The following is a 9,923-nucleotide window of genomic DNA, read 5'->3' on the forward strand; positions in this document are numbered from 1 at the left end:
GGCAAAAATCATACAAGCTTGCATGTTTGTCAGACAGTACAGCAATCAACCGCTTTACAGTTTGCATGACAAAGTATACACAGCCCCATTTTTCGCTCGTTGCCACAACCCTTCTGAGTACATTTACCATGGCAACAGCGATGAGTGACGCAGTATTAGGACCAGTATTTTTATCAGGCAATCTGCGCAGTAGCATTGTACAAATAGCACAATGGCGGTGAAACAATGCCCTTCCGTGACCAGAACGGCCCAAGGTGAACCAAGCCAAAAGTGGTCCGGATTCGTGCTCAACTCTATGCACGACGATGCTGAGACTGGCGATTTGGCTGCCCTGTACTTGGTTTGGAAGAAGACTTGACTGAAACATTTTAACTTCACGTATGGCTACTGGCTCGATGATAACCACCTGCACACCTACACCGCCTCATCCAACTACGATCTCCTCATTGTCTTCATTAGTTCAAGGTTCGAACAATGCACGATACCCATTATTCAGTTTGAATCATTCAACGAGTATAATTGATCTTCATCCTAGACTTGCTCCTTTGCAGAGCTAATATGTCTCATTATCCTGCACCCTTCCCCGCCAAGCTTCCCTCGCCTCTGAACTCCGATAATCTCCCGACATGGGGCCGACAGTGGGGTGGCTGACCTTATAGATGATCCACCGCCCATCCCGTCGGACCCGTGACGCGTCACCATCGTCACCGCCGCCGTCGTGACGTCGTGACGCCGCCGAGTCGCGACGCAGGTCGTTACCGGTGCGGCGACTCGCCAGTGACTCAGAGGGCGTGAGTCACCGGCCGGCCGACTGACTCGACGCACCGTCATCCTTCGGTCACCAGGTCATCGGGCGGCGGGGCTGACCGGTGGCGACTGTCGCGGTGACGCGGTGAGGGCGGTGGTAAGCACAGTGCAGTAGTAAGATGATGATTAATGATTGTCCTTTTAGGTACATTTCGATATATATCTGAAGTTGTTGACAGTCGTGCATGCCGTTGAAATTTCGCTCAAACAATCCGTCTGTGAAATACATTTTTGATACCTAAAAGCATTCAATTTAAAGTGAATTTAACCATGCTTTTACTGATTTCAACAAAAAAAAGAAAGAAAAAGAAACAACAATAGAGGTGTCAATCCCCCCTCCCACATGGTCGAGCAGAGTGGAGTGAATTCAACCGGTATTCTTGTCACAGGGTAATAATCAACACGACTCGACAAAGGCAGCTCCTGCATAACAAAATTGTCTATGGGGGTGAGCGAATTTGATTTTCAAAGTGACAATTAGCACATAAAGTGACAGGGCATCACATAGTTACCCACACACAGAAAAATATTAACACCGTTAGCGGTGTAATTGCACAGTACATATTTGAGCACTTGAGGAAAGTTAATTTAGTCCCTTCCCCGCTTAAATTACTCGCGCTTCTAAATGAACACCAGGAAGAAGGTAATAGAACACTGTTAGGAGGGTTGGGTGTTTTGCCATGTAGTAAAACACCCAACCCTCCTAACAGTGTTCTATTACCTTCTTCCTGGTGTTCATTTAGAAGCGCGAGTAATTTAAGCGGGGAAGGGACTAAATTAACTTTCCTCAAGTGCTCAGATATGTACTGTGCAATTACACCGCTAACGGTGTCAATATTTTTCTGTGTGCATGCTACAGGCGGTCTGAGCATAACAGCAGCAAGCTAGGGGGGGGGGGGGTAATTGTCATTGAATGAATCCCGTCAATTTTAGTGGTCACCTCCAGAAAAAGCGTTGTATATCGAATGGGTTTGCCACAACATATCATTATGCATATGTGCAAGAGTCACATCACTTTTAAGCGAATTCACTTAATGCATTTTGGTAATTAAGTTATACGTTTGTTTTAAGCCTCCTATTTGTACAGTTAACACGGCAGGTTCAGCTGTCAGTCTACAAGTCTGGACAAGCTGGACGTCCAATAACTCATCAACAAGGCATTCAAATCCTTTTCGCCTCCCCAGCCGCAGTCTCGGCGGTTGAGCGCAGAAATCCCAAGCTGTGGGGAGGATGATGTCACTGAAGGGTGTGTCATTCACCACCGCAAAACGCATGCTTTTCGTGCAAGTTCAGTGAGTGGGGCTTATGACGTGTGCCGGACATAGCTTCGTGTGAACATAGCTTTACAGCCGCGTATAGTGTGAGTAATAAACAGGTGTGCACCTATACACTTACACAACCTGGTGGCTTCTATTACCGCTGAAAGCCTTAATCCAGGATTTTCACATTTTGTCACGTTGGAGCTCCGGATATTTTGGTTACAGGTGGTTACATCAACGCCATATCACACGCTTTCAGACATGTCCATTATTATTTTTGTAATTGAATATCTATAAACAGGAGGCAGGTATTCAACGACGTGTTACCGTCCCCATCGTCCTCACATGTTAACCCGCGCCCCACTGGGGGGGGGCTATTTATAGCCCCCCCCTCCCGTTTTTTTTTGCAATAACGTCCAAACCGCTTGACGTATCGACGCCAAACTTCCAGTACCTTCGGCTGCATTAATTTGACACCTTATGTCAAAATTTGAACTTCGTACTTACCATAGGTCGGCCGGAAATGACGTCAGAGTGACGTCATGTTCGACCGATTTCGACGCAAGACATTGAACCACGGCAATCGCTCCCAAGAGCTCAGTTTTTAAGCTAGATCAAATTTCTTTGCATGAGAGGACTCAGAATCGACTGCGATATCAAACTGCTATCTCGGATTTTCGAAATTTTGAAAATGTCGAAAATTTTATATAATAAATTTCAAATTTATATTTTTACATTTTTTTAATTTTTTTGACTTTTTGAAAAAAACCGGAATATATGTGATAGAACGCATTATTATGACTAACTCTAGCAAGTTTAAGCTAAATATCTTAAAAAATGGCCAAGTTATACGCATTATTGCAAAAAATTAACAATTATGAATTTTTCAAATCAATTTTTCAGCACGAATTTGACATCGTACGCCAATATAAATAGCACCATCGTGTTCCTGAGCATCCAATAACTGCATCCAATAGACACCTTTTTTGTTCAAAAACTTTAACTTCAAAATTTGACCTTTTTTGACCTGAAAGTGACCTGACCTAAGCTAAATTTGACTCAAAATGACCTCAAATGACACAGACGACATCAAATTCGAAATTTTTTGGCCTAAATGGACCATAAAACATGTGTTATGTGACCGACGGATGATATAATATTTTCGTGACCTGTGATGACCTGACCTTGACCTGAAAATCAAAGTACAAGTTTGGTACCCTCAGAGTATCTAGAGCATCTGTTCACGAGTGTGTGAACCAAAAATGAGCCTGATCTGACTTGTAAGACGGCGGCCAGAGCCCAAAACGTGAAGAAGCCAAAATGCTAATATTTTTTACTTTGACCTGACCTGTGACGTCATCGGTGACCTCGAGGTCAATGAAATTAGGTTTCGCTCGACAGTTTTTCCGGGGCTATCAGACGCCGTTTGAATTTTGACGATCGGCCCAGTAGTTTCGGAGTTAGGAGGGGGGCTATGAATAGCCCCCCCCCCAGTAGGGCGTGTTATACGCAGACCCCAATGGGGCGCGGGTTAATATGATGTCACTGTGGCCATGTCCGGATTCCGGACAGCAATGTCCGGATTGGTTGGGAAGCCAGAGACTGACCAACGAAGACTGGTCAACAGACCTCTACCCGGAAGTTGAAGCACAACCCATGTGACTCGAGGAATCGTAAAATCCGGTGAATCGGCACCACACCTATTTCCGGTGACTGTTGTGCGAAGGGAGGGGACTTTTACGATTCTGTTGAGCTTATGACGTCAATCATTTTTGAGAACGTTACGGTTAAATTTTCACTGTAGGAACTGCACGGAGGCTTATAAAGGGCAATGGTGCTTTGGGCAGTGGCACACGGCACAGTGGCGCAGCGGCACACGACACAGCGACACATGGTACAAGGGCACAAACAATGAGGCCGTGCAATTACGCCCTGTTTCTCTTGTTAAACATCTATTATATATACGCAGATGCAAGTTGCAACTTATTCAACACTAAAAACATCGGCTAAATTTCAAAAGCAATGTTATCACCCACTGTCGCTGCTTAAGATCAGGATTCAGGATATCCTGACGCACACACATACCCAATTCACATGCAAGTGCACGGAACGTGTCCCTGAGCACGTGTTTCTCTTGGTCGACAGCGATCGTCTGTACGAGTAGCTAATTGACCTCTAATGACAATCAGCTTACAGCGCTGTATGTAAGTGCCGGTGAGATTCCGAAGTCATTAACTTTCGGAAACGCTAGATAAACATGCCAATATTCGGTATCAATGTGTGGATACGGGGTATGCACGTGCCCACGTCGACTCGTGTATGGGTTCTCTGGTGGCAGCCCACAGCAGCCCAAAATTATCCTTCCTCAGTGTCTTGTCCTTTTTGAGCGCAGTGAATCCAACCAATCCTGATATACGTTCGTTCAAACATGTATTCGGCAGACGCTAGATTGTTGTAAGTGGCCTAATTAGACACAACCGACCCCGCACAAGAAACGTAAAGGCTAGTCAAATGGATGTTATCAGACACGTCGAGACCATCTGACGAAGGGAAGTATCCAATTGCATAACTTAAAAAAAAACTAAATCTCGATGGCAGCACAATAGGTAATGATGATATGCAACATTTGATATGCAATAACAGTAAAGTATCCATGAATTACAAAGAAATTTCAAATAAAGAAAAATCATTTTGTCTTCGGTATTTTCCATCGTTTACAGACTAGTCGAAATGCAATCCAATTAATTAGTAAAATAAGTGGTATCCATAATAAAAACAATAAGTTTCATCTAACGCATGCATTGTCATTTGCCAGCTCCACAGAAAGGTTGGTCCATCTCTAACATCAAAGCACTATGCAAATGCATGCAAGTGCGAGCGAGCTCCCTAGTACTCGACGGCTCACGCGGCTGATCCTTTCTGCAACGAATCCTCCTCCTGAACCTGGGGGGAAGGGGGGTAGGCAGGAAATGCCGCGCGCGCCACAATGGCTCCAAACGACGCTGCGCGCCATTACTGTCATCCTGCAGAGGCGTAGGAGAGGGGAGGGAGGGAGCGGTGGGGAGCGCTGGAGGCACAGGGGAGGGACGCGGAGGCAGAGCAGGTCTGCAATACGGCGGAGGAGTGCGTGGGAGAGTGAGAGAGAGAGGGAGAGGGGGAGGGAGAGGAGGAGGGAGGAGAGAGAGTGAGAGAGAAAGAGAGAGAGAGAGAGAAAGAGAGGAGAGAGAGAGAGAGAATCAGGGACCGGGTGGCAGCTATACCCCCAGATTGTTGCACCGTAAATCACTGGCTTTCACGTCATTTTCGGCTCACACGTCACTGTCTTTTTTATCTAATCAGCCGAGATGCAAGAAGGAGTTGAAAAAAAAATTGGTGGCGACGTCGACACTACTTTAGAAGAACAACAATCGGAAGAAGACGACAGGGTTGTTTCGCCTCCTGCCTAAGCTGGTTACGCGGCGCGGATTATGCTTGTTTTCAAGTTATTTGTAGTGAACCAACTGAGTTGACGACCTCCGGTGATGCAATGCCGCTCAGCCATTTCCACCTGTCGTAAACACATTCTGATCGGAGCGTTTTCTGACATCCGTAGGAGCTCCAGCCGGGGAATGACGGTTTGATTGATACACTCAGAAAACACTTTGAGAACATTTTTGAATAAGGGCTCATATGAGTGCCAAAACAGGGCTCAAATCTGTATGATTTTAAAATCGGTATCAGTTAGGCGCCCTTTTCGGGCTCAAAGTACATTAGCCCCGAAAGCGGCTTCAGTTCGTCTTCCTTTTCGGGCTCAGTTCGTCTTCCTTTTCGGGCTCAATTCGAGCTGCGTTTTAGGGCTCCATACGACATTCCGCCATTCCGTCTTTTGCTGTTTTCAGTGCCATGTGTTGGTGTACCTACCGCCGTGATTTCAAAATGAATGGTAAGTTATTAGTTATCAGTTATCGCTATCTTTTAGAAAAAATCAAGATGTTGATGCTCATGCCATTTTAATCCCTTATCAATTAAAATTGTGGTGGCATTTGTTCAGAAAAGGTCTGATCTACAATTGTGGCGCCGTTGATACGAATACGCACGGGTTTGATTATTCGTTTTTCTTGTATTTGCGCCACATGAAAGCATCATATCTGGATTCAGGATGTCAAATAGTGTAAGAATGTGCAAAATTTTTGTCTGGTTCTTCGTGATGATTTGATAAAAGCAATGCTTTCAAGGGTAGGTAAGGATTTTGTTACTTGTTCGTAATGGTTATCTTGATGCTCAACTAAAATTAATCCTAACCTTGCCTACTAACCTATTAAGTTAAACTTGTACCAATACCTACCAACCTACAACCTATTTGGATCTTTCATATACTTATAACATGCTGCTGCTTCTGCTAACATGCTGCGGAATGCTGGTTGACATGATGGAATGCTGGTATCACAGTGTTCCATGTTTCAGAATTTTAGGTGAATAACCACACATGATGGGGAAAATATTTTCATCCTAAAAATATGACAAGTGGCTTTATTTCATCTTTGCTAAAAAAAATATGTCAAAAGTTTGATTCAACAGCCAGCTGCCAGGTTACGCATGACTTGACAGTTGATGCATCTACTCTACCTACATCATTTCATTTCAGATCCTGTGAAGGTTCTGACAAAATCTGAGGTAAAAAATGGCATTATGCAGTTTTGCGGAAAGACTAAATCTATCTCATTTTGTCTTCAGATTTTTTTTTTTGTTGGGACACCCAATTGAAATCCAATTTTAGAACACTGTGACACCATGCCTGTGTGCCAAGTAAGAGGAAGGGTCTACAAGTATACATCAAGATAACCAATTATGGACAAGTTGAGACTTGAGTCATGAGCTCTTATTTGTGGTTACAATACCTTCAACTGCATGATTTTGCACAACTTCCATACAGGCATCCAGACTGGAAAAGGTTCAAGTCCATACTTATTCTGGTGCTTGAATATGGCAGTTCAAAGATGGAAGGCATATGATGCTACAAAATGAAAAAAGTAATTCAACTTACAAAAAAATAGGTATTCATATCTATCCTAAACTAAACTAACCTAAACTTACCTAACCTATTACCTAACCTAATCCAACCCAACCCAACCACCCCAACCAGCCCAGCCCAGCCCAACCCAGCCCAGCCCAGCCCAGCCCAGCCCAAAACCTACAGTCTAAAACCTAGAGCTAAAACCTGCAGCCCAAACTGGAAAACATCCATATGGTACGCCGGACGCCCGTGAAGCCGTCATGCGCCGAAGTTCGGCGCAAGCTATTTTGCAATTTGCGCTGAAATTTCTGCATTATTTGCGCCGATGGTTAGTGCCCTTTTGCGTCAAAATTAAGCCACTTATACAAAAAGCACGTTTACATCTGCTGGCCAAGGTTTTATAAACCAGACAGAACGCTCTGGGCCTTAACCACTCCTGACTCCCATGTTTGAGCGTCCAAATTAGTTGATGTTTCCATGGAAGCTGAATACCACAATACGTGTAGCGCACTGTAGCTTGTCGTGAAATAAGGCTCGGGACGGAAGTTCCGGGGTCACAAAAATTGGTGTGGCGGTGTTGTCGCGGCTGGCGGGCGCCAGCAAGGGGTTTAAGTTTACGACACCACTCTTGTTTCAGGAGAGGTGTCAGCGATTCGAGACTACTTGGGCATGCGGGCAGCGGGGTCGGCGTGGCTGCCTGCGGCTGCGGCCACACATCTTGGCGTCCTGGAGGCGGAGATGCTGATGGTGGCATGAGTCATCACTGGCTGCCCGATTTCCATGCTCCAAGACTCGCCGTGAGGGCCGAGGCGGGCGTCGTGCCGATGGAGAGATGAGGAGGGATGCGCTGGCATCGCGCCTACTGGCGAAGGCGCTCTCCCTCCCGTCGGAGGACCCGCCTCGTCGTGGCGGAAGCCCCCCCCCCCCCCAACCGTGACTGAAGTCAGTGACCGGCTGGAGAGAGCGCGGGGGAGCGGTGTGGGACCACTGGAGTGGCGCTGCCCGCCGAGGCGCGCTTATCCACGAGACTGCCCCCGTAGACGCCAACAGACGGCGTCACGGTCCACCTGGACCGGCTGCCGATCGGGGCGTCCGCGACAGCGAGGAGGAGTGCTGCGGAGGCGTGCCTGGGAGCGCTCCCCCAGCGTGCGACGTGGGCCTGGGTCGACGGGTCTGCGACCGGGGGAGTAATAGGAAGGCGGCGCTGGGGTCCTCACCGAGCACCCAGACAGTACAACATTGGTACTGCGGGAGGCGGCGGGGAGGATTTGCTCCAGTTACCGATCTGAGATGGTGGCGCTCAAGACGGCAAAGCAACATCTCCTGGAGCACCCGTCCTTCGATGAAGACCCCATAATCATTTGCTCCGACTCGCAGGCGTCGCTGGCGACGCCACGAGGTGGACAAGTGGCCCAGACACCCCCTCCCCCCCTCATCCCCTAGGTGCCGCCATCTGGGAGTATATGATGGCCCTAGTGGCTGTAGGGGGCCGAATAATCCACCATAGAAGGAGGGCGGCGATAGCCCGATTAAGCTGGGCGTCCAGTGGAGCCTCGGCTCTATCATGGGCATTGGGCAAGGACTCTGCGAGCACCCCCGTCTCCTCCATCTTCGACGGCACTCCAGTCAGAAAGCTGTCCCCACCCGAGTTTCCCAGCAGCATGGGCCACATGAAACCGAACAGCGCCGAGCCGCTCGACGCTGAGGACCAGGCGAGAGTAACAGTGAAAAGGTAAACGCTCGAAACGGCGCGCGCCGCCGGCCGAGGGCGCCGAGCCGGCCCAGGCCGGCTGCGGGTCAAACAGAAGCCGTCTCCGCGGCGGCCGCCCAGTGACAGCGACTCGGACTGACGTCGAGGCACCGCTGCCGCCTCCGCCGACCAACCCGCCGCCCAGCAAGGGCAGTTTGAAGGCGGCTGCGCCGGTGAAGGTGGCGCGGCCTGGCAGGGGCCGCGGCCGGCCCACTCCCAGCTACCCGTCCCGCGAGGTGCTCAGTACCACCGACTCGTCCGATTCTGAGGCAGCGCCGGCGGCGGGCCGCCGCCAGCAGTGACGACGACCGGCTGGCGGCGTTCGCGCGGGACTTGTCCGACTCCTGGTACTCGGACTTGCCGCCCAAACTGGACGCCGGCGGCGTGAGCACCAGCAACGCCAATAAAAAGTCCACCTTCATCCGGCTCTTCTCGCACCGTGTCAAAAGGACTACGCCGCGCGGCCGGCCGGCCAACTCGAATGAGCGCAGCGAAGGGCACACGTCCCCGACGGCGGCACTGGCGCCTCCCGCCGCGCCGCTGCCGGCGTTGCTGGCAACGCCGATCCAGGCCCATCGATGTCTACTGTTTTGTTGCCTGCGTGCCGCTGCCGCCGCTCAGCCAGCACAATGGCGTGCCGGTGTTGCGCTGTCGGATCGAAAAGCGGCTCGTGCAGCGGACGGACGGGTGCGGCCCGCGCGATGAGCCGCCGCCGCACACCGAGCTGCGCGGCGCGGACGTGAAGGTGGAGCTGGCAGCGGCCTGCTCAGTCCCCTCAACGGCGTCGACCGGCTCTCCGGCGATTTGCGGTCAGAAACGCCGCCGCTTCTGGGACCCTGCACCCTGGGACCAAGGTGTCAGAGCGCGGCGCTGCCCGTGAGACGTTAAGTTAGCACAGGCAATGTCGTCTGCACTCCTTGCAGTTCATGTTGAATACACAACCATGTTGCGAAGTAGTAGGCGCCGGGTTTTTCCAGTTCATATAACTTTTTCCCTGGCTATTACACCCCACAACCGAACACTGACACCTTGCACAAGTATGACTGTGTGTATGAATGTTAATAAATACATGAACCAATGTTGTGTTTTCGGTTCCAGTACCTTCTTTGGGCAC

The sequence above is a fragment of the Amphibalanus amphitrite genome, unplaced genomic scaffold (assembly GCF_019059575.1).
Source record: "Amphibalanus amphitrite isolate SeventyFive unplaced genomic scaffold, NRLGWU_Aamphi_draft 000107F_arrow, whole genome shotgun sequence".
NCBI lineage: Eukaryota > Metazoa > Arthropoda > Thecostraca > Balanomorpha > Balanidae > Amphibalanus > Amphibalanus amphitrite.